Below are 24,522 nucleotides of genomic sequence, written 5' to 3' on the forward strand. Positions count from 1 at the left end.
GACATTCGTAAATTCATGCAAGAAATGTTTTGAAGTGATGAATCTGCTTTGTTTAGCAAGTAAATTTATTTTTGTACCGTTACTTAACGGGATAAGACATTTCTAAATCAGGGCTTCTGAATTTTCTTTTTCTTGCATCCTCCCCCAATTGGAAAACAAATTAAAAGCCCTATTTTCTTTATAAGAATTTTGCCACATATCTGAAATTCGGGAGGGGGGGGGGGGTTAAACACTGATTAATAAAAGTAAAAAAGACGATTTAAAAAAAATTATTCTTCCTTTTAAATATTGAAGAATATGAAATAAGAGGTCTCTTAAAGAGAATAAAGTTGTTGCCTCACAACTTAGAAATCATATTCTAAATATATTTTGCACTTGATTCTAGCATTAAATTTATTTGATTTTTCATTCTGTGTTTTATTCTAGATATCAAATAATTTAGACTTGGTTTTTTTTATCATTATTATTACCAATTCCTTTCAATTCTTAATGTTTCAATTATTTTGCTAAAATAAAAATACTAATAAAATTTCTCTTGCCATTTGCGCGAATTATGGATAATGAAATTTCGCCAGTCTATGAATTCAAATGGACACAAGATATATTTCTATGTTTGGGATTGGAATCACCTTATATTCAATACAATGAAAATTGCATTTCGAAGTGATATTCAGAGCTACAAGAATAATAAAATAAAATTGATATTTTCATAAGCATTCAGCATAATGAATGGAAAAATAGCACTAACAGTCATTATTGTCTCCCAACAGATGATTCAACTTTATGAAGTTTTCTACATAAAGTTCATTTTTACTACACCCAGTTTGCTTCTTGGTTGTAAACAAAATTAATAAATAATACGATTAAAAATGTTTTTAAAGATTTCCCTTGAACAAAGTTGCATCTTATATTTGTTAAAACATATAGAAATAACTTTTGTTTTTAAAGGTTATTTTAAATTTATAGTCCGATTTTTTTTTTTTTAAAGTTGGTTTAGAAATTGTTTAATTTTTAGACACTTAATCATATTCCTATTATAAATTATCATTTAAAAATAGTTATCGCCCTTGTTTCAAAATAATTTTCGATATTCAATTAAAAAAAATATTGATGTTAGTTAGGGGCTTGAAAACATCAAATTAAATGTAGTTATTCTTCACTGATAATAATTCCATGTAAATAAAAGGTGAAAACGTTATAATATCTAAATTTCAGTAAAAGAATGATGCACAGAAGATTAAATATTTCCCAATATCAATAATAATTATAGTTGTCGATAAAATTAATAATAAGAAATATCTATCTATGTAAACATACAGATATAGATAATGAGTAAGTATATTTGAATTATAATAATAACTAAATATATATATATACAAGACATATGTGAACCCTTTATGCAAACCCAGAGTTGATTAAAATTTAAGTACATTTTAAATATTTGATCATTAAATATTTTGAAAATATCATTTCACATTTTTTTTAATACATAATTTTAAATTTTGAAAAATTAGCTTTTCGATGACTCCAAATTTTCATTTTTGTACTATATTGTCCTTATTTTTATTCAATTTTTAAAAATTAATTTTATACACATTTTGTAATCGTTAAATAGTTTCTGCTATTTTGAAAAAATTCAAAATAATTTCTTAGTTTTATCAAACTCTAAGTAAAGCAATATTTCACTTTTTAAATGCTGCTTTTTAAAAATTGTTTTTATTTCTTCTGGAATGCTTAAATGCTTTAATTATGACTCAAGTTTCAATACTTCAAATTTTTAATGGATCTAAGTAGTCAACAATATTGATATTCTACCAGCTTGTCGAATAAATTTTATTACATAATAAATCTTTCAAAAATTTTCACTGCATTCTTTTATATTTTCTACAAACGTCTTCAAATTCATACATTTTAAAGAAGATATTTCATTTTGTCTTTTCATTCTAACAATAGAATTTGGTGTTTTTTAAAAAACTTCTTAGTATCTTTAATGCAGATATTTTTTTTGTTATTAATTACAAGTAGTACTTGGATATCAGTTGATATTTTTGTAAAGAATTTAATTTTATTTATAATTTTTCAACTGCTTTTAAAAATAGGGTTTAAAAATTCCTATTGATTTTTAAATTTGCTATAATTAAAAGTATTAAATTTCAGAAATAAAAAATGATAAGATCAAATTTTCCAGTTTGCCAATGTCTCATTTATAAGTGTGTCTATTAATAGGTATTTAATCTTATTGTATAAAATGGTGTATTCCAATTTTTAATTTCTCCATCAACTTTATGTACGACCTTCCACTTGTATTTGATTCATTTTTATCATGCCTGAAAACGAAACTTTTTTTTTCTGATAATAAAATTATATAATATATGCAATAGATACACTGCAATGAAGTTTTTATGATCAAATTATATAACTTGTCCAAAAGACACACTGCAGTGAAGCTTATATAATCAACTTTAAATGCAGATAGCAGGCTGCTGAACTTTTCCACTTTTATATTCAAAATTTTAGAAAAATAAAGAAATAGACACAAGTCTTCTAAAATAATATAGATGAAAATGCAAATCATAAAATTTGAAATTACAGCTTCTGTTTAGAGGGATCTTTAAGAGCAAGACAGGCATAGGAATGTTCATTAAGATGAAGAATACGCAATATGCGTGAAAGAATGTCCCGATCATGTCGTCCAAGTGTGAATTTAGATGATGTGTTTGAGATAATGTGCAACATCGGCGGGAATAATGCTGAGTGTTATTATTCCTACTTGTTTAAACATTTATAAAAATTCATCTCAACTTCCTGACTCATTTATAATGAAATTTCTCAACCATGAGACTTAGTTATTCACGGTTAGTAACCTCTTGCATGTACCAACCTTGATTATATCTTGCAGCTTTTCTTCCGTTGATTTTTTTGTTTGTGCAATTTGCCTTACGCAGGCAGTTAAATTTTTCTCTTAATACCAAAATCCTTTATTTTGAAAAGAACCTTAGAAAAAGGTGAATTTATTTTCCCATATATATATAATTTTTCATGCATATTTTGAAATCTTATTAAACAACAAAGATGAGATATTAAATAAATGTATTCATTAAACAGTTAAACAACCAGAAAAGCCACTATTCTGGCCGAATAGACCGATCTGCAGTAGGACTAATTTTTTATACAATTCTTTGACCTTTTAGAAGGCTCTGCTAGAATTTGTCATTAAATGTCATTATTTTTAAATCTCAAAGATTTTTTATTTTATATTTAATCACTCATTTTACTAGGTTTTCACAAATTATTATCAGGTTTTTCATAGCTCAGTAAGTTCGAAAAGTAGTACAATGAAAGAAATTGTTACAGAATAGTATAATATAATTCACATAATTTTTTAACTCTTTGCTCTCGGATGGTGCCCCTCACTCGCCATTCAAAACGGCGTATCATTTTAACGTTTTATTTATTATTATTTTTTTAATTTTGATCTTTAAAAAATACCTAAAGAATGGTAAGAATATGCAGAATAATTTTTCGGCAAAATCTAACTTAAAACTATAATAAATATATAATTTTTTTTCATAGCAATAAGCAAGTCCTTATGTTAATGAATACTTTTGCATCGAATTACTTTTCCGAGTACAAAGGGTTAATTGACAGTATTGCTGTAGTGGAAGTGTTACATCAGAAGCAATTATATTGTTAAAATTAAAACTAATCTATGCATAATACAAGCATTGTGGCTTAACGAAATAAATTATTACTACTACACTGCAGTTCATCAAAAAAAGATTAGCTATCATGTAATTTTATCTGAATTTAATAAAAATAAATTCAGAAAGCAGGTAACAAATACACGAAATAGAGATGTGAAGACCGAATGGATTAAAAATAGAAATAAAATAATGCAGCTTGCATTTAAGAAATCTTTACTCAGAATTTGCGGAAACCAACCAGACAACTTTGTAAGAAGATAACAACATATAATTGAATGGAAGATTCTGCCTAATTATCTCCGCGTGTATGTCTACAAATAGCTAATTGTAGAAGCTACACAATCCAACGATAAATTACATCGTTTTTAGTCATCGCATTCATTATTCGAAAGTTATTAGATACGGGAACCTTGACAGTAATATATATACATTCGATGCAAACACTACAATGACGTAGACAGTCTCTATAGTAATGATTAACTATAGAGCTTATAACTTACTTCTTATTCTATGTCCATCAGAATAAGAAGTAAGAAATTATATGACGACAAAAACAGGAAATAAAAATTTAGAAATATGAATACTATTTTGTTATACAGAGAAATCATGAAACTATGAGATATTTATACGAAAATATTAAAAATACATTGATTTTTCGATATAAAGAGTATAAGGTAAAAGAAGAAGAAAAACTGCCATTCAGAGATTGTAATTTATGCGAATTATTTATGAGTCTCGAATAAACAATTCGATAATAAATAATAAACTATTGTTCCGTCGAATGTTGCAGTTATATTTCAACTTTAAGAGTGATTGAATTAACTTTTAACTACTATGTTGATGTGCTATACTAAGTCAGCATCCTTTGAATTATTGTAACTAGTTTCATACCTTCATCCCTTTTTTATCCCCCGACTCTTCATCTATATATTTATGAAAATAGGGTGCCAATTTAGGTACGGTCCTTATCTTCTGTCCATGGTTTAGAATTAAGCGGTCCATGCCAGAAAACCCTTCATGTTATTTCAAACTCATCATTATTCTAATTGAATTAAATTAATCTAAAGTATTTCCTGCTATACTGGCAACGAAAATATTTTATTACGGTAATATTTTATGTTCAATTTTTTTTTCACCCCTAATGTCTGATGATTTTTATTGCAAAATTCTATCTTTAAAAGAAGCAATGTGTGAAATTTATCATCTATCTTCATAACATCGGCATGCGTAGTGAAATAAATGTCCAAAATTGTACTTTTGAAATTTAAAAAAACTTTATAGCCATGTTTCACTATATTAGATTTATACAGCACAAATAAAATGCAACGTGATTGTCAACTAAAAGCATTATAATTTCTACTTGTGATGATCTAATATAATTTCAGGTGTTTGCCAGATTGCAAAATTTATGCATACTATAAACTGAAGTTAATCCGACCCAAAATATAACTTTTTTTTAAATTTCTGACCAAAGATTGCTTTAAAAGTATTAATTGTGCTGATAATCTAATTTTTATTACTTCTGGAATTTTTTTCTGAGACTTAAAGTGAAAACTTATAACACATATATAATTTATAGTTATAATATTATAAATATTATAATTATTGATTTTTATGATTATTAAGTTATAAATAAATAGTTTAATATTATAAAAGTTAATAAAATTTGTCTTCAAGTAACTCTCAATTGATTAGATATACATGATATATTTTACATGATGTTAGCAATTAAGCTGACTTCAGCTAAGCTGTGTAAACAGGAAATTAAACATTAAATTGCATTTTAGCTATGCAAATATTCTGTATTTTTTGTATTAAATTCGAATCACAGTTTTATAATTCTAAATGAAATATCTCATTACACTTTTATAATTTTCTGTTGAGTCCTAAAGTAGTAATAACAATAGTGTTTGAAAAGTTTATTTTATACTGGAACCGAAACCAATTCCCTTTTTATTAGATTAATTGTTATTTTTATATCGCATTGCTTGTAAGACAAACTGTCATTTTATCGAGGCCATTTCCAAAAATTTAAGAATTGTGTATTGAAATCAACAATGACATCACAAAGGATTTCTACTGTTTGTTACATATCTCCTGATCTTACATCATTCAAACGTTTTTTCAATTCCTACTATGAGTTCACACTTTCCCTATATATAAATTTATATATCTTGTTCAAATTTTCAGTCGTTAATAAAATACTTTCACTCAAGTTCAAATGCATTTTTTTAAAACTTGTAGTGGAGGACACTTGATGTTAATACAATTTTTTTCAAATATTAATTCATTAATTAAATTTAATTAATTTGTAATACTTTAAATAGAGTTTTAGCAGTTTGTAGTGAAAATTGAAATCAACAGGCAGTAGTTCAATTGGTAAAATGCAAGGATTTCAGTATTTTTCACGTGAAGGTGAAGAATGCGAGTTCAATTCTTGCGAAAGTAGAAATTGACTTTTAAAATTTTTTATATTACTTGTTTCTTTTGTATCAGCTATAAAATATGCTTATTTTCTGTCCCTGTGAGACCTCTCACAATTTGAAAGATTTTTTTTTTTTTTTTTTTTTTTTATGAAATGATAGTCTTGATGTGAAAAGTGGCTAAACTATTTAATGATAAAAAGTAAACATATCACTTTGATATTTTCAGAAATTCAATTTGAACTCACTTTTACATTGAATCCAACTAAATCCATATTTATGCACCAGCATACTACTCGGTATTATTAAATTTTAATAAGTAAGTGATTCTGAACTCAGTTGAAAATATTACAGTTTTGTCAAGAATTATATGTATAATACTTTTCCTTATCTCCTGAATAATTTCATTATGCAAAGATGTGAAGATGACAATAATCAAACCACAAAAATTCGTGTTTTTATCAAAGAGCAATCAACATGTGTAGAAGAAACAGCTGAAAGGAACAAAATGCTACTTCGGTGCAGCAGTAATTAATTACGATTGTTTACTATCTGTTGGGAAAATATTCAATTATGATCCAAACTTTCAAATTAATAGCTTTAATTTTTTTTCTTTTGTAATTCCAAGTACCCCCCCCCCCCTCTCAACCGCACCATGACCTAGTCACTGATTTTATGATGCAATGAAATTTTAAATTGGCCTTAGAATTCCAAAAAACTATTCTGTTATTATAACGGCTGTTATATAATGTATAAAATATAAGAATATAACATAATAAAATATAAAGTATAATTATTGTTAAATAAAATATAAATTATAAAATTATTATAAATAATAATTATAAGAAATGTTACATTTCTAATAGATCGAAATAAAACTTATCAGCCATTAATAATGGCGGATAAATTCGAATTTTTTTATTTGTTATATTAATATATTTTTAGCAATAAAAATAGAATGTACATGAAAATATATATATAAACGTTAAAAAAATATATGCAAAATATGATTTTAAATTCTTTTTCTGTATGTATATATAATTTCAATGACTTAAATTATGTGTTTTCCTACTTTGAAATCTATTTTATATATATATTATCAAGATATCATATATTTACGAAATTAATACTAATAATTCATATATGTTTTGATGGAATTCTTTTTTCCTTAAGTATCAAAACAGCGATTTTATTTGTCCATAACAAATAATATATGCTTCGGTGAATTCTTTTTGCATGTTTCTGTTATTTTTACCATAATGATATTGCTACTGATACAGTCCAGAAAGATCATCTGCATAGATCTAGAAAAACCGAAAATATACCTACTTTTCTTTTTCTATTCCGATGCATCATGCAAGGATATGATGCAAAAACAATAGGAAGTTTTCTCAGAAATATCCATAATCTTACACAAGAAATCTTCACTCGTGATTCTTGTGTTTCCCCAAATCGAGAAAATGTTCTTCAGATTGTAGGGAACATTTTGAGAAGGAAGTTAAAGAATTTGAATTCAGGTAAGGTATTCAAATGGCATTGAAATGTTCGAAGATGTGAAAGCAAGCTACATAATGTTCCTTGATTTTATATCTGAAAATTTATTACTCCTTCTCAGTTTTAGTAAACTTACACTTCGTTAACTCTCAAAACTTTAAAAAACTTAATAATATTTCGACATTCTAGAATAGATTATAATGTTATTTAATATTTTGATAACTTTTTAATATACAGTCAGCTAATATGGAAATAAATCATAATGCATAAAAAATTTATGTGAAAAAATTTTAAAAAGCCTTGGAAAACATATTTTTAGGCAAAGTTTAATTTTTTAATACGTAATATATCGATTTTTTAAAAAAAATAATATAATACTTATTTTATTCTATTTATTGATGTACTGTATTAAAAATAATCTACTTTCTGCAATTGTGTCCATCAACATAAAAAAAAAAAGAAGAAGATTATATCAATGTGAGGAGTAGATCATGGAGTACGTGAACTCAAAGTTCTTAACCTCTGGACGTAAGAATGTTGATAGATGCCAAAAAATTGGAGTTACATAATAAATGTTAAGGGGGGGGGGAAATCTATCTCCCATTTTATAATTCTTGAAAATAACAATGATTATTGAGTCAAACGATTATTTTTTGTGTGTGACTTTAAAAAATATCCTCTTTATCAATACATGGTTTTAATCCCTGAAAGTAAGCAAAAATTACAAGAATTTACGCTTAGTGGAGCAAAACTACTTCGCTGTTTTTTAGATATATATTTTCGAATTTAAATATCAAGTGATATAGATGTTTGCTCAATATACAGTAATGTTACATGAAAAATTATTCAATGTACATTTAAAAATTATTTTATACTGCCATTATAATAATTTTTTAGTTTTATTTTATTTCTTTTCTAATGAATAAAATACATCATAGAAAATATTTTTTAATAAAGTGGCACTTTTTCTAAACCTTTAATTGAAATAATTTGTTAAAATAATTATTGATCAGTTTTTCGTGTATATTCAAGGTTTTTGATATAACTGGTATGCCATCGATTTCATTTTTGCCAAGTGCTGGAATTTCACTTTTCATATAAGAAAAGTGATCGCTAACATCATCATTAGCAAAATTTGCTCCGTGTTTTAGAAATGTGTCAGGTAACTAATAAATTAAAAATAAAGTGCATTCGTAATGAAACATTTACTGTTATACATTATTATCTTTCGACAATATTTAGTGATTTAAAATATGATTAAATGTAATTATCTACAATTTTTAATACATTTATCAATGAAAATAAGTTCATTGAAAATATTCCTGTATTTTTCTTAAATTAGCATTTGATTGCACTCTAGACATTTTAAATTACAAACAACTTTTCTCCTCACCCCTTCATTTTTACGTATAATTATTATGGAAAGATGAAAAATAAATTCTAAGAATTGACACTACATATAAACTGAGATATCTAATGAAGCATTTTCTATATTAGTTTTAAGATTAGATTTTATATAAAGAAAAAAATAAATTTGTTTATTGAAAGTACAAATATGTTTTGAAAAAATAAATTTTTCAAAGAAAAACTATTGGAATTTTGCTGAACAAGAGACGATTACATAAAAAGTAGGAACGCTGAAGGAAATTATTTTCTTGAATTATTATTGAGCCATTCGAAAGAAACATGATTTTTTATATACCTATTTTTAATGTCGAGGAGTATGAAATAAAGTGAGATCAATCAAAAATAACTTGTAAAGAACACACGTATCAGTTTTAGAAACTTCATTATAAAGAAACATTTTTAAGATTAGCTTGAAGGTGATTCGATTGTTCAAAATATGTTACATTACATTATTACTTAAATAACTACTAGCTGATATTATCGTCATCTTTTATGAATCTATTCATAGTAAAAAATATTTCATCTTGGATTGGAAGTATATTTAGAGTGAAAATAAATTTCCCATAAAAAAATATTCCTAATATAAAGTTTTCCCATAAGTCAAACACTGGAATAAAGTATTCCATAAAAAATTATCTAATTAATAGATTTAAACGATTTACGTCGATATATGTTTTAGTTGTCTTGTTTTTACACTTGGATACTAATCTTATTTACGGGTAAATGAAATCGCCGACTGAAAAAGCAGTATATATTATTTGTTTCAAAGAGAAAAAAAATATTTTTTTTTGAAATAAACTGGGCATATTTCCTGTTGAATGAGAATCTGACAAAAGGGAACTAGAAAAAAAATTGACTAATTTTTCTAATTGAATAATTTTTAAAATACATTGAAATCATTTACCTTTCAACGTTGCCTAATTTTTAGCTTTCTTCAAAAGTGCCACCACTATCTTTATGTATATCTCAACTCCTTATATTGGAATCTAGGATTGAATTAAAAACGAAGATCATTAAATTTTTTGTTATATTTCTTGTAATAAAATCGTTGGAGAAAATACAACAAACAGAAAAATTATTAGAAACAATCATAGAATAAAAATACAGATATAATAACAGAATGTAAAAAAAATTCATTCTTTCTAAGCGAAAGAGTTAGACACGAGTACTATTATTTGCAAATCATTGCCGATCATTAAGACAATTTAAATTTCTTCTTCTTATTTGTTTAAACATTTTTATTTAACTTGGCATGTCTCATGGTTGTAAAGAGGAAATTCTTTAAATCGGATTTTCAGTCATTTACTGATGCGCTTGAGTTTAAAAAAAGTGTAAGTAATGATATTCTAAAGCAATATTTTCAGAACTTAATAATAAATTAATCATTAATTTCATTAAATTTTGATTAGATGGAAAGATGGTAATAGTAATTTGAGAAAAATTAATTACAAGATTCTATAATACTTATAATAATTATTTATAAATAAAAGACAGCAAAAATAATAAAATAATTTTTAAAAAAAATTTTCATTTTCATAAAATAATAAAGTGTTTTTTATAAACTGCATTTATTTTTATATTTTTTTATTTAAGAAATTATTTAAATAATAACTGAAATGCTTTATAGTTATAAATTGATTGAAGATTTTGTTTTTCCTTGGAAAGTAGACAGATTTATACTCATTTAATTTTGATTTAGAGATTCTTATTTAATACATCATGAGATCTATATAATAACTGTTCTTGAAAAGATTTTTAAGAATATCGTTATTCAATTAATTTTTTTTTTTGTATTGTTCTCAAAAGTTTAACGAATAGAACCACAAATAACTAAAAAAAAGTGCATTTGTTAGGAATGCAAACCTGCACTCAAGCGTGCTTTATTTTTAATATTTGTTTTTTTCCCTCCCTTCCCTCTCCGTTCTTCTTCTTCTTCATTTTCCGAACGTGATAGAATATGTACAAAGAATAGTTTCTGAGAATTCCCGAACTCTGTAACCTCCTCATTTTCAAGGAAACAACGTTTTCCCTGAAATTCCCATATTTCAGAAACGAAACGCCTTATTCAGCACAGTTTACAAACGAAGCAAAAACGAAATTCTTGGGTTTGTTTCGAAATGGTGAAACTGGAATTTGAAAGCGGTAATCCATTTTGCTGCCATGTAGTTACGGTTGCACCCTGTTGTGCTTCTAGTATTTTAAATCATTGAGATGCTCGTATGGTGTGGTGTGGTGTGGTGTAGTGTAGTGTAGTGTAGTGTATGATGATGATTATATTTAATTTGTTTCTTGATTAAAAATAAGTATGTATGTTATTTTTTTTATCTTTTCAAAAATTCTGAATTAAATAGTAAAGTAAAAAATTAGTCAAAAAATTGTAATAAAAAATTATATAGTTCCATTTAAATAACTTGCAAATTCTTCTAAAATTGGTTAACAAAATACACTACATCTTATAAGATGTAGTAGTATAATATTATCCAATTGCTTCGTATAGGAAATCTTTTATTACCTCAATATATGAGCATATTGATGAGTTTCAAGGTCGATTAAGAAAAATAACAACAATAATAATAATACAGAATTTTTAAATTAAACAGCTGAAAATTGATTGTGTTACATTTTTAAATAGAGTAATCATTTATCAAAACAGAAACTATTCTATTAGTTTCTGGGAAAAGGACGAAATGTCAAAGTATTCTTTAAATTAAAGATTCTAAAATAATTGTGATTGATAAATTAAAGTGTGATAAAGTGTGAATTGTGTGTGATAAATTAAAGATTCTAAAATAATAAAATAAAATAATGCTAACAAATCAAATAAAAAATGATAAAAAAAATAGAAATCAATAAAATAATTCTGAGTGAATATTTCAGTAAAAAGAATTTATCCAAAACTATTCTTATAACTATGTATAATCCTTTTCCTTTCTTTTGATTGTTAAACTGTGTATAAAGAAAGAGAAATTCTTTCTGAATATTACAGTTAGTTGTGTGTGTGTGTGTGTGTGTGATTGAAGAAAAATAGTTTTTCATGAAAAGACTAAAAAGAAGAAGCAAATATTATATATCTTTATTTTCTAAGAATTAGTATTTTATAATTAGTGTTTTTCTTTTTCGGACTTGAATATTAAGGTCTATCGTTTTAGCTCATTAAGTAAGTGTTGAGATCAGATAAGTTTTCATTTAACTATTATAATCTCTTTGAAATTTTCAACCAAAGATTTTAGTCATATCTTTCAACTAAGTTTTCTGCACATTACTAAAGTATACAATATCTTTCAAATTTGTCCGATAATAATCGCAGCACAGAAATCACCCTTATTATTTATTTTCGAGTGGCAACAGTCGAATGTAAACAAAATATCGTACGAATTTTAGACTGTTTCATTGAATATATTTACATCTGCATTAAATTCAGCATATCGCTTAATTAATTGATGGAGCTGCAAAATATTATTAAATGTTTTACAAAGGATTCGCCGTGTCAACAAAATTGTCAATTTAGTTAGAGGAAAGAGACCAAAAAACAAGTTTCAAACATGAAGTTTAATCGAGAGCAAAAATAGGCTTAACCATCACCAGACGAGTAATCGCTGAAAAGTGACATTAATATCTTCCAAAACAGTTATTTCACAAAAATTATCTTTATATCATTTTCAGATTCAAAAAATTACGGAAGTGAAATTAATTTCATTAAATAAGTAAAAAATCTCTTAGTTTTAACAACATTGTTTAGGCTAATTTGACACACGTTTTCAAATGTTTTGTTGGAATTCAAACTCATGCATCGTGACATTCAATCGCGTGCTTTTGCCAATCATTAACTCAGTATTAGAATTTTTTCCTTCCTCTTTTATAATCATAATAGATACATTTTTTAATTTTAATTAATTCAACTGAATTCAGTTCTTCAGTTCGTATCCAATAACAAGATGAACTTCAAAAAAGTGCATTCTATGACAGATTAAAAAGACAGTAATCTAAGGAACAAGTTGGTCGCCAAAGGCAGCTAGTAATATATAATTACATCTAGAATCAAGTGAAATAGTTTTAAAGAAAGATGCCTTTACGTGAAGTTACGTAATATCAAGTTCTGTCTAAAAACATAAGATATGTAAACTTGATTGGGTAAACTTGAATAAATATCAATGTGATTAGATTTAAATGATAAACATTAAGTAGTTTAATGCATGGTTCAAGATCAAGTGATTCTATAATCTGATGACAAAATATCGCCTTTTGTTGTTTTCAAACTTTTTTCTCAATCTGTGTGAAATCTACTAGAAGCAATGTATTCTAATTCTCAAATGTAAAAGTCGTCCCTATTTGTGAAATGTTTTATTAAAAGTTATTATTTTGTTTTAACAATTCAGCAACGAGATTTTCAAAATAAAAATTGAAGAATATTCTTTAAATTAGCTTCATCATCAGTGGATGGATTGCATCTTAGCAAATTTAGGATGCTTAAAATTGCGGCCTGACTTTTTTAAAAGTCTAAGCTTTTAGTATTAGGCGCAGGTGATGCTGAATTATCTCTTCAACACTGTATAGAAAAGCTTTTATATTGCGATAAATCCTAAGAAATTTCAGCATTACCGGTTGGCAAATGCATTTTGTTAATACTCAACTGTATTTCACAGAAACAGGTGATTCTCGAATAGGGTCAAATAACAAGACTAAACTTTGAACCCATGTCACTTAAAAATGATCTCCAAATTTTCTCCATTTTGTAACATTCGAACCATAATAGATTCAAATTTATCTGGTTGGCCTTACACGATAGATTTTCGGAAGAATTTAAGACTCTCAATCTTAAATCATGAAAAATGCATAAGATTGGTGAAATTTCAAATTCATAATCGAAGGACTGCAATTTGCGATCGATTTGGAGAAATAATTCTTTGTCTGTTTAGCAAATTATTGAAACCACAGAAGCGTTTTTTCTGTGGTATGAAAGATTCGGACTAAAGCCTTGTGTCTCACTCTCGTCATCTAACCACGTATTAGATTCTTTGTCTCAAATGGCTCTATCGAATATAAACTGATATCAAAATTAAGGCTAATCGAACGAATCAATCAATCAATCAATACATGGCAAAAGCGGAATTCTAAGTTTTTAAACGTTAAACGTTTTCGACACTTCTATAAGCATTGCAATAAAATTTGGTAAGTGAAATTTGAAATTTTGTATTATAAGATGACACTGAATCGGTAAAATGCAAGTAAATGCTCGATTACATTTGCATAAACTGATTCAAACGGAGGAATAAACCCAATATCTGTTTATATACTTGATCGCTGATAAACTTTGTCTTTAATCCTATTTCTGGAGGATCGCTCCAGTTCCCAAACACAGAAACTCGACACTTCTTGTAGGTGTGTGTACCTAACTGCTAAGAAAAGGTATGGCAACAGTTGTTATCGATGCGTTTAACAATTTCAACAACGTGTTCCGAATCCTAGGATGCAAATGATCGAGAAGCTGCTTGCAGCAATCAATTTCTTCATTAACAGGTCGTGGCTGTAAGTCATAATATCGAGGGGGGAAGCGGTCTTAATGGTGTTTGGGAGATTCCGGTATGGAAATTTCAGTCTGCATAAATTCCCGCCATCGCTGGGGCACTCTGGGATTCCTGCAGCAGAGAGAGGCCGCACCACTGGCATCAGTTCCAGACTCCATTTGAGCAGGATTTATGCACTCGTCCCCCCCCCTCCTTCATCCCACCGGTGCATGAATTGTCCGGCATAAATTAACCGTCAGCCGGCTGCTTTAGTAATTCAACATTAGAGTCAGCACAGCGCGCAATCTGTGTGCTTGCGAAGGTGCATCGAGAGCCATTGCATTGTTGAAGTGGCTTTGGCCCAAACAAGGAGTCCGTTGTCTTTGCAAACGCAATGTATTGGTCACCGATTCTTTGGTATGTGCCAATGCAGCTGTGATGCCTAGTTCCCAGTTCTGTTTTCCGTGTGTATGAACGCGTTAGTAACTGTGGAGGTATTCGTTCGGATTGGGGAGAGGGGGGAGAAACACAGAAGGGCTCATTTTGTCCATTCTCATTGTATTAAGTTTGAGTAGGAGTGTTTGTCATTCTCTGTAGTAGTAACATACTGTTAAATATTGTTTCGTTGTCGAATTGAATGAAAGAGATCGGATTTCCTAGTTCCGCGGGTGCTTAATCGAAACTTTTGAACGTGTCAAAAATATTTCTCTTCGTTAGTTATATAACAATTATTCCACAAATATTAATTACTGTAATCTTAAATAAAGCCCTGAAATTAATATTTGGTTATTAAAAATATGTTTTCCACACTAAATGATTTGTAAATGAATAATCGCTTTATTTTTATATTATTGAGCAAAACATTTCTAATATCAGAAAGAACAAAACAGATAATTAAATGAAGTACAAAAAGACCATAAATTCAAAATTTGACGAATAAAAAAAAAACTCCGTAAGAAAAAGTACTCCTCTATAATTCCCATTAAAAAAAACAGACATTCAAAGCGACGACATAAAAATCAAGAAAGAAAAACAAAGTGGAAGAACAGCGAGATTCTATTTCATTAAATTATTTAAATTCTGTTAGTGTTTAACTAAATAAAGAAAAAAAAAATTATCAATTTTTGAAAAAAAAGTTTTATTAAACAAGAAAAAAAATATTTTTTCTTTAGAGGGAGAAAAAAAAAAGATTTCACTGAAAAGGAAGCAAAACATGTAATTAAAATTCTTGTGGTATTTTTTTTATTAAAAGCCAAAAATGCAATCAATTATTTTAACTCGGTCTTTTTATTAGATTTTAAAAAAAGTTTCTTTGTATTTAACTATATAAATTACATAAATATTTTCTATATTTTAAATATTGTTAAATATAATAAACCGATATTATACATAAATGTGTCTGAAACCTTTTGCTATCGATGTGGCAAAGCCATTATGTTTGCAAGTAAAAAGTGAACCCGATTTTTTTTTTTTTTTTGATAAAAAAAATCCGATGGTTTCCTGTAGGCTCTTTTAAAGCGAGTCTGACACCATAGTATATATATATATATATATATATATATATATATATATATATATATATATATATATATATATATATATATATATATATATATATAATGCTAACGCAAGTGGCACAGAAATCACTTTTATTACTCATTGCCGAACGGACACAGTGAAATTTTATTCAATCTCTATGCAAATTACTTCATTGAATGTTTTTAGAACTGTACTTCTTTCAGCGCTTCTATAATTAATGTGGCTGCAAAATATTATTAGAAATGCTCTGGAGAGGATTTGATATGCCTAAAAACTACCTGCAATCAGAAGAAACAAGATATAAAAGAAATCAAGAAATAGGCTTCAAATAAAAAGTTCAATAGAGCCCGAAAATAGGCTTAACTGTTGCTAGATGGATAACTATTATGATTTAAATATAGGAATTGATGACCAAACCTTTCAAAACTATTATCTTAGAAAAATTGATTTTTCTTTATTTTAAAACTAAAAAAAAAAAAAAAAATATCCCATGGTATATACAGTATTTGTATCAAACCCCTCACTGCATATACAATACAAAAAATAATTCAGGATAAAAGATGTCATCGCTTAACAAGGAACACAATCTATCTTAAATATATAAATTTTAGAAAACGAAGGGGGATGAGCTGAATCTTTCACAACTAAAAATGAATGTTTCTTTTTTATCATTATTATTTATTTATTTTCATGTATGTCATGAAAGTGACGTTTTATTTTTTTGTACTAAATGGGGGGGGGGATGCTTGTTAATGGTTACGAAAATTTCAACGTACATTATACGCTCTTTTCCAAAATATAAGTAAAAATATTGTCGAGCCGCTGCAGCTGTATTTCCTAAATAGAAGATACTATTAAGAATTTGTAACATTGCTTCCCTGCGTAAAGTCTTCTGATAAAGAATTTTATAGATATTGTAATGTCTGCCGAATAGATATAGATATCAGGTCTTCACTCCTTTGGACTTGGAGACAAACTTGGTGAGCATTTGTCAATTTGGCGATGAATTTGCTGACTCTGACGTTCAAAATAAAATTTTATGAAACTACTGAAATTTTGGCGAGATATCGATTAGGAGCGGTGATACGATAACCTTTCTAGAACATTGGGACGCTCTATTATGAGAAATAAAAAAAGCAAAAACATATGAATGAGACTCAGTAGACAAAGAATAACTGAGCTCAAGCGAATAGATGAGCGTAACCTTTCTTTTCAGTGCTGATCTCCTGTGAGCTCTCTGATGGCTTTTTGTTGTTTCTGTTGTTTAATAGCGATTAACTGTCTATGTTCTACTATTACTATAAGCGCTGTTTTCTTGTGCGCTTCAGATGTGTTTTGTTACTGTGTATTTCTGTTTTCATCGAATAAAGCACCATTATTCCTTAACGAAATGTTGGATTTTCTACCATACACCCATCAGGCAAAATTTTTCCCTCATACCATTTTCAATGAAAGATTAATTTGATTAATCTTCTGCTTTGACGCTGGGTGAGGGATGTGTGGTGACAGATCTCGTTATTTTAAGCAATGATCAGATGACAGGAATGATACTTGAGCCGATTTCACCCAATCTGTGGAAAGGCATTTGATTCTCAACATTTTAACGTGCTTCATGTTGGATCTTCAGAGGAATTGAATCTTGGGACACACCAGTTTTGAAATTGAGACTCTAACGGAAGCTCGCAGCATTTTTCTTTCAGTAAATGAAACATAAGTTTTAGAGAGCACAAGTGTATCATGTTTTATGAAGAAGTTTATACAGACTAAAAGCAGGCGATTTCAGAAGCCGTTTTTTAATACGATAATTTTTATTATCTAATATACTAAACATAAACTACAATATGCTTGATGAAAGTACCGTTGAAAACGCATTACAAGACGAATGGCTTCATTTAGAGTCACCAACAGGGCACTTAATTATTTCTTGGGTAGTAAGTGCTCACTACAAAAAGATTTATTTAAAAAATTTTTTATTAAAAATTCAATGAAATGTTAAGATATTTTATCAATACTTTCGGAGCAGCATTTGCTCAAAAAAATCATTTTTCACCCCCTTTAAAGTACAAAAATAAGCTGTTCAGGGAATCCATTTTATTTCCGAATAGTTTTTATCTCTATAGTGTTAATAATTATTTTTAAAAGAATTTTCAACGATACTTCACATTTTTTAATTAATAGATTTATACTTAGGCCCACTATCAAATGCATTTTTTTATGTATACAAGTTGTCGCTACTATATAATTAGAAGAAAATTTAAAAAATAAAATAAATTATGCTACGATATTCAGCATTAAGTACGAGTCTCTCTTTCTCTTTAAAATAAGGAACACATAATATCTTTTTAAAAAAATCTACAACATTATATATTATATAATTTTGCTAAAAAGAAAACACCCTTAATTAATACTATTTAGTAATGGTACGAAGAAAGGATTCTTTAATGAATATTAGTGAATCTCACTTTTAGTAAATGTTTTTATTTGAGATGTTTCTTTGTCTGTTAACAATTAGTAACATAGTTTTTGTTTGCAGAAAATACTAGTATTTTTTCTCAGTATATTAATATTTATATACAATTCTTTTTGCATCCTTTCTCCGTTTCGTATAGCACAGCAATGTATACCTGCATTATTTGCATACATTTATAAGGGATACTATTGTGAATTAAAAAATATCTTGCTCCTCTTTTATATTATTACAGTAGCATTTTCTTTTAAATGACAATTCCTACTGTAGTATTTCAGTATGAAGTACAGAAAATCTTGAAATGATGTTGGATTTCCGAATCTTTTGAAAAAAAAGTTTAAACTCTTAATAAGATACAATACTTTTAGATAAAATTTTATCCTTAAGTAAAATAACTATAATATAACATTTAATTCACAGTTACAGTGTTTTCAAATAACATTTTATTTCATATTCAATATGTCTGCAAATATCACTTTTCTTTTTTGAAAAACGACATATAAAAAGAAATTTGTCATAAATCGTGTGTGTGTGTGCATTTGTGAAATATATATTGTGCCTTCATTTAAATACTTTTTAAAAAGCCAACGAACTTTAAATAAATAAACATTCGCTTACACAACTAAAATATTTTTTTAATTTAAAATTGGCCTTTCGAATGGTTTTAAATAAGGTAGGCAAAAAAAGGGGGGAGGGGAAAGACAGGTATAGCTTGCATAATTTTTCTTTTCAATCGGAAAATGGCCGGCACTATCGAAATGCATTTATTTAATGAGCATTTATTTCTAAGAAGCATACCTAGTGATTATAAACAAAAGGATTTTCTTTAAATGCTTCCAGTACACGAGAAATAAATCTAGAGATATCTCCGTGATACGAATAAGATAATAAAGCATGAAAACTAAAAAAATTTAAATCTGTTAAGTATATTGAGCAAATTTTTCCTAATTAGTGGAAGAAAGCACTTGGGATCGAGTCTAATTAAAAAGCTAAATCCTCTTTTGCAAAAAAGTTTATCAACGCTCGAATTAAATAAAACTGCATTCTAAAATTTAACATTCTTTTTTTTTTGTATATTTTTAAAGCTGTATGATTTAAAAAACAAAACAAAAAAAAAAAAAAAAAACTTTTCATGTGATGCTACTTTAAAATTGATAATCTTTAATTTGCTCCAATACTTTAAAAAATAATATTTTATTACCCATTTAAGAGAATACTTTTAATTTACGAATTTAATAAAACGAAAGGGCAGCATTTTAGTGCTAATTGAATTATGTTTCTTTGGCTTATCGACAGTGAAGCGTAGTGAAATAAATTATTAAAAGAAATTATTTTTCATATTAATATGCTGTTTTCAGATTCTAATAGGGAGCGAATAAAATAAGATAAAATAAATAATTTTCATTAAGCCGATATTGCAGCAAATTAATATTTTAATGAGTACAGTTATTTTTTCATTAATTTCATAAACAAAAATTGTTTATCTCACCAAGTTTTAATTTTCGGCGAAAAATATTTTTCGGAATTTGTTTTTGAATTCAAAATCGATTTTTGTTTTTCGCAGCAAACGATTTCGCTACATTCGATGACTAATTTGCAAGAAAAAATAGTTCATATTTTAAAAAAAAAATTCAGAAATATTATTATATGTAGTTTTAATATTAATATTGGATTAAATAAATAAATAATAAGAACAAATAACACTCTGATAAGTGTTTTATAAGGGTATAAATGGTGTATTCACATTGTGAAATTGAGATAAAAAGAATATGACCTTTTACTGAATCTAAATTCATACTTAAGCAAATTTTCATAATTAATAGAAGAAATTGTCGTCACAAATTAAGCTATTTTAAATTATAGTTCTTCTTTCAAATTATGTTTCAAATATTTACTATGTATCTCATTAAACTGGGGTTTAATTTGAAAAATTTTAAGTTTTGCAATTTTAAAATTATGGCTTGAAACGTTTTATATGAAGTACTTAATTACTTAGTAATAACTTTTTTACAATTTAAAGTTATACAGTGGATTGCCTTCAGAGCATTATCTGTTATTTTGCTTCATTATTTTACTAATTTAATTGAATATACATTTTCTATTGTGTTCGAAATCCATTCCGAACTTTTAATCCATTTGAAATTTGTATTTTAACAATCATAACTTTGTTGATAATTAATTGGGATATTTAATCAAGTTTTCAAATCACAGGCGGTAAACAGTACCATAATTATTTTCACAATTCTACGTAATTCAAGGATGGGGATTAAATTCTTGCTTTAATTATATTTCTCATTTCCTTTAACTTCAAGCGTAGCTTCAGAAATACAAATAATAATAATGAATAAATTCTCAACTTAATATGACTACATCCATAAATCTTTAAAAAACACAAGGTGGTAGATTGGTTTGTGTTTGAATTTTTTTGACCCAAGAACCGTATTTGGTCATATTACGCCAAACATATGGTAGATCTGGTTGTCGTGTAATAAGTAGATTGAAGATAGTAAACAGCTGTCTTATATTTGCATTAATTGATGTTTCTTTTTGGTTTTAATGAATTGAAAATCCATTTAATATAGATTTTTCAGTCATTAATAAACTACTTGAAAATCCTAATTGATGAAAAAGGAGTCGTATTTGATTTTCACGTGACTGAGGGCCACTGCGGCAAAGTTTTGGTTTCATAATCAGGGATTCAAGATCAAAATACACCAAAAAAACCATCTAATTGATGCCCAATCTTTCATTGTAGATGAAACTTCTTCACAATGATATGGAAGCCTGGAAAGCAAGAAGCTGCCCTAATCATCTGCCATAGTCATAAAATTTTGAGGTTCACCCTCAATACTGAGCACCTTCAAAAATTAGTATCTTTAGGGACAGAAAGTTGAAAGTTAGTTTCGCAATTGTTACAAATTAAGTTAATTCTTAGATTAACAGATTTATTTTTTGACACAATCTAACCTAATTGAATCCCTCAATTATACCCGAAGCTTTATTTCTAAAACACATTAGTGAACTTTGCCAAACATACTATACATTTCAAATTCTTAAAGACATTGGAAGAAACTCAAGAATTAGTACACATGGAGCAACGGGTTGCCTGTGGCACAAATAAAAGGCAATTTTCAACTTCATCAACAGTGCGCTGGCCAATCTGGCTGTTGTATTTTGCAATGAGATATTCTTCAAAGCTTCCAATAGCGGTGGAGCTTCAGGAAATCAACGAGACATGAAGAATTACGTTGGTGGTAACATGGATACCCACTCTCTGTCCTTCAGCGTTTCCAGAGACATGATGGAGAGGAAACGACAGGGCCCTAATACGTCACACGCCACAAGACAGACTACCTCCCAATCAGGCCTAAATTAGCGAAGAACGTGCCTTAATGAAGGCTCGGCGCCGACATCACTCGGCCCTCCTCCCTCTGACCCCCCCCCCTGCGGACATCTCTTATCGAGAGAGAAATATCTAGGAAACACAATCCGGCCGAGATGGATATTGTCCAGGCACTCCCCCGGATTCTGTTGTTATCGAGCGAGCCGGACGTTGCCGGGGAAATGGTGGACCTTCGCTGTTTGTCGACTAATTGCACGACCTATCTTTACGCCCTGATGTCTGAATGTAAGTTGCATTCTGCTGATGATGATGCCGATTGATGGAAAGGGGGAGTGGAATTAAATCAAACTGCCAAAGGGAAGATAAAAGTAGCTGGCGAGTGCAGGGTGCCCGTCTTTCCCCAGAAATAAGCCAGAATGAAAGCAAAAACGCAAAATTTTTATTTAAAATTTGAACTTAAAGAGAAAATTATATATAATTCTCTAAAACCGAAACCAGAGATCATACAAAAAAATTCACTAAAATCCGTTAGAATTACTGAATGAATACGAGACATACAGAATGAATACTTCGAATACTACGAATGAAGAATTAATAAATAAAAATCAATATATTTACTTATATTCATACTTATAAACTAGCATTTTTTTTAATGTACAGACATACAGACTGAGAATTCGATTATTATGTAGAAAGATAACACTAAATAGTCATAAATTGAGCCCATCAATAGTTGAAATCTAATAAATTTCAGACATATGTAAGACATTTACACATAAAATATGGAGACATAATTTATGTATAAATCGGGGATAAATTAGTGATAATGCGTAAAGCACAAAAATTTCCAGCTACAATTCTGAAAGTTTATTCATTCGATACCAACTACTTTCATTACTCGTCAAAACCTAGTCGAATAAAATTTAAATAACTTCCGTCAATTCAGATTTCATGTATAATTTAGCAAAGATACGTAAGAGAATGTAGCTTGATGCATTGTTAAAGCCAAAATCATAAACTGTCTTAAAAATTCAGCCAAGTTGCGGAAATTCTGAGTAATGACTTAGCTTGCAAATTAACAAAACAGTCACGATTTCACTTTGAGGCCGAAATTCGCAGGGAGCTCTTTGGTACCTTCTTCTGCAAGCGAAGTTGTTGGGGGATTTGTTGCTGCACAAGAAGGTTGAAGTTTGGTGTCGACTCGAAGGTGGGTGATGCATAGTAATTGATAACAGAACAAAAGATAAGAGTTGTTGAACGATAATAAACTTCCTTAAGGATGTGTTAAGTGAAGATGACTTTTAATTATTTCCGAAGAACGGCATTTAACAGTGGAATGATATTTTATTGTTGAAAAATCCAACAAAACAATCGTCGTAGTTTGAGACCCAATTCAGCCAAGCATGAATTGGAAGTTTTAAGTTTCGATTTGTTGGTATTTTAAGGTTTATTGTTATATTAAAAAATTTAATTTATAGTGTTCTGATATGAGACTCATAAGATGCCTAAATTATAGCTGGAGTTGATGCTGCATTCTATAAAGAACAAAGGCCAGTTTCCAGTCATTCTTTAAATACGTGCAAGTCAGAAATAAGGAATTTTTGAACTTTTGGCTTTTCTGAATGGCTGTCAAATTAGAATGCAATTCTTTTTCTAGAAATTAATAATTGTTAACCAGTCCAATATATTCTTCATCTTAATGCTTATTTTTTATGAAGCACCTAAAATAAGAATACGCTCGACGCCTTATTCAAGATATTCTTATTTTTTTATATTCCGTACGTGATGTATTAAAGGTAAATGTCTCATGGACCTTGTGATAAGTTTGGCTTAAAAAGCAGGAAAGAAAAATTTAATATTTTGTTTCCGCAACGCCCTTTAACAATGATATCCAGGGCATCATAACCCGCCCCTCCTTGCCCTTTTAGGCTACGCCACTGAGTTCACTTTTTTACCCTAATTTAGTGATCTGTACTAGTAGATAATAACTTCCGCAGCCACAGTCATTTGCTCTTTCTTGCTATTCTTCCGCCCTTCTATGTATATTATTTGTAGTTTTACATTTTTTGACACTATATAACCAAAGGTAGCTTGTTTTCAACGCCAAGTATAGCGCAACAGAGTCCAAATTAAATAATTTTTAATCACTTGGCGCGAATTATCTGAAATGAATAACTTTCTTAATGTGCCTCCAATCATATTTTCTTTTGAATTAGTTTTTTCAATTATATATCGTATTGCATCATTCCTATATATTCATATATTCTATTGAAATTCTTTGCAATTTATACTTTCAAAAATTAATGAAAATATATCTTCAATAAAGCTTGTTAAATAAGGGGAAAGCGTTAAATAAATAATATTTTCGGAAAACACATAAAAAGCCCTTTTTAAATACCTGACTTTTTTTTTTCATTTTCATTATAGATTTGAGATAAAACAGGTTTTTCTTGATTGGTCACTTTATTAAGATACTAGCCGCCTTTGGCGACCAGCCGGTTCGCCAATCTTAATGCACGTTAAAATTTTAATAATTAAATATTTTATGGAACTCCCATTTTAATTGCTTCTTCATTAAAATATTTTAAAACTTTATTTTATTAGTCATTTTATTATTAGTTAAAACTTATTTTATTAGTTA

The 24,522-nt window shown here is 28.1% G+C and overlaps 1 long non-coding RNA gene across 3 annotated transcripts in view; it reads left to right on the forward strand.

The window, feature by feature from the left end:
- The window catches only part of LOC129980028 (uncharacterized), a 186,380-nt gene that overhangs the window by 67,564 nt on the left and 94,294 nt on the right, over positions 1 to 24,522 (forward strand). For 2 of the 3 annotated variants that reach the window (XR_008785232.1, XR_008785233.1), the window contains exon 1: positions 11,206 to 11,331. The exons of the other annotated variant lie outside the window; for it this stretch is intronic. This is a non-coding gene — a long non-coding RNA (uncharacterized LOC129980028). Of the gene's footprint in view, positions 1 to 11,205; positions 11,332 to 24,522 lie in introns of those variants that run through there. 3 annotated transcript variants of the gene reach the window in all.

The sequence above is a fragment of the Argiope bruennichi genome, chromosome 1 (assembly GCF_947563725.1).
Source record: "Argiope bruennichi chromosome 1, qqArgBrue1.1, whole genome shotgun sequence".
In the NCBI taxonomy this organism is placed as follows: domain Eukaryota; kingdom Metazoa; phylum Arthropoda; class Arachnida; order Araneae; family Araneidae; genus Argiope; species Argiope bruennichi.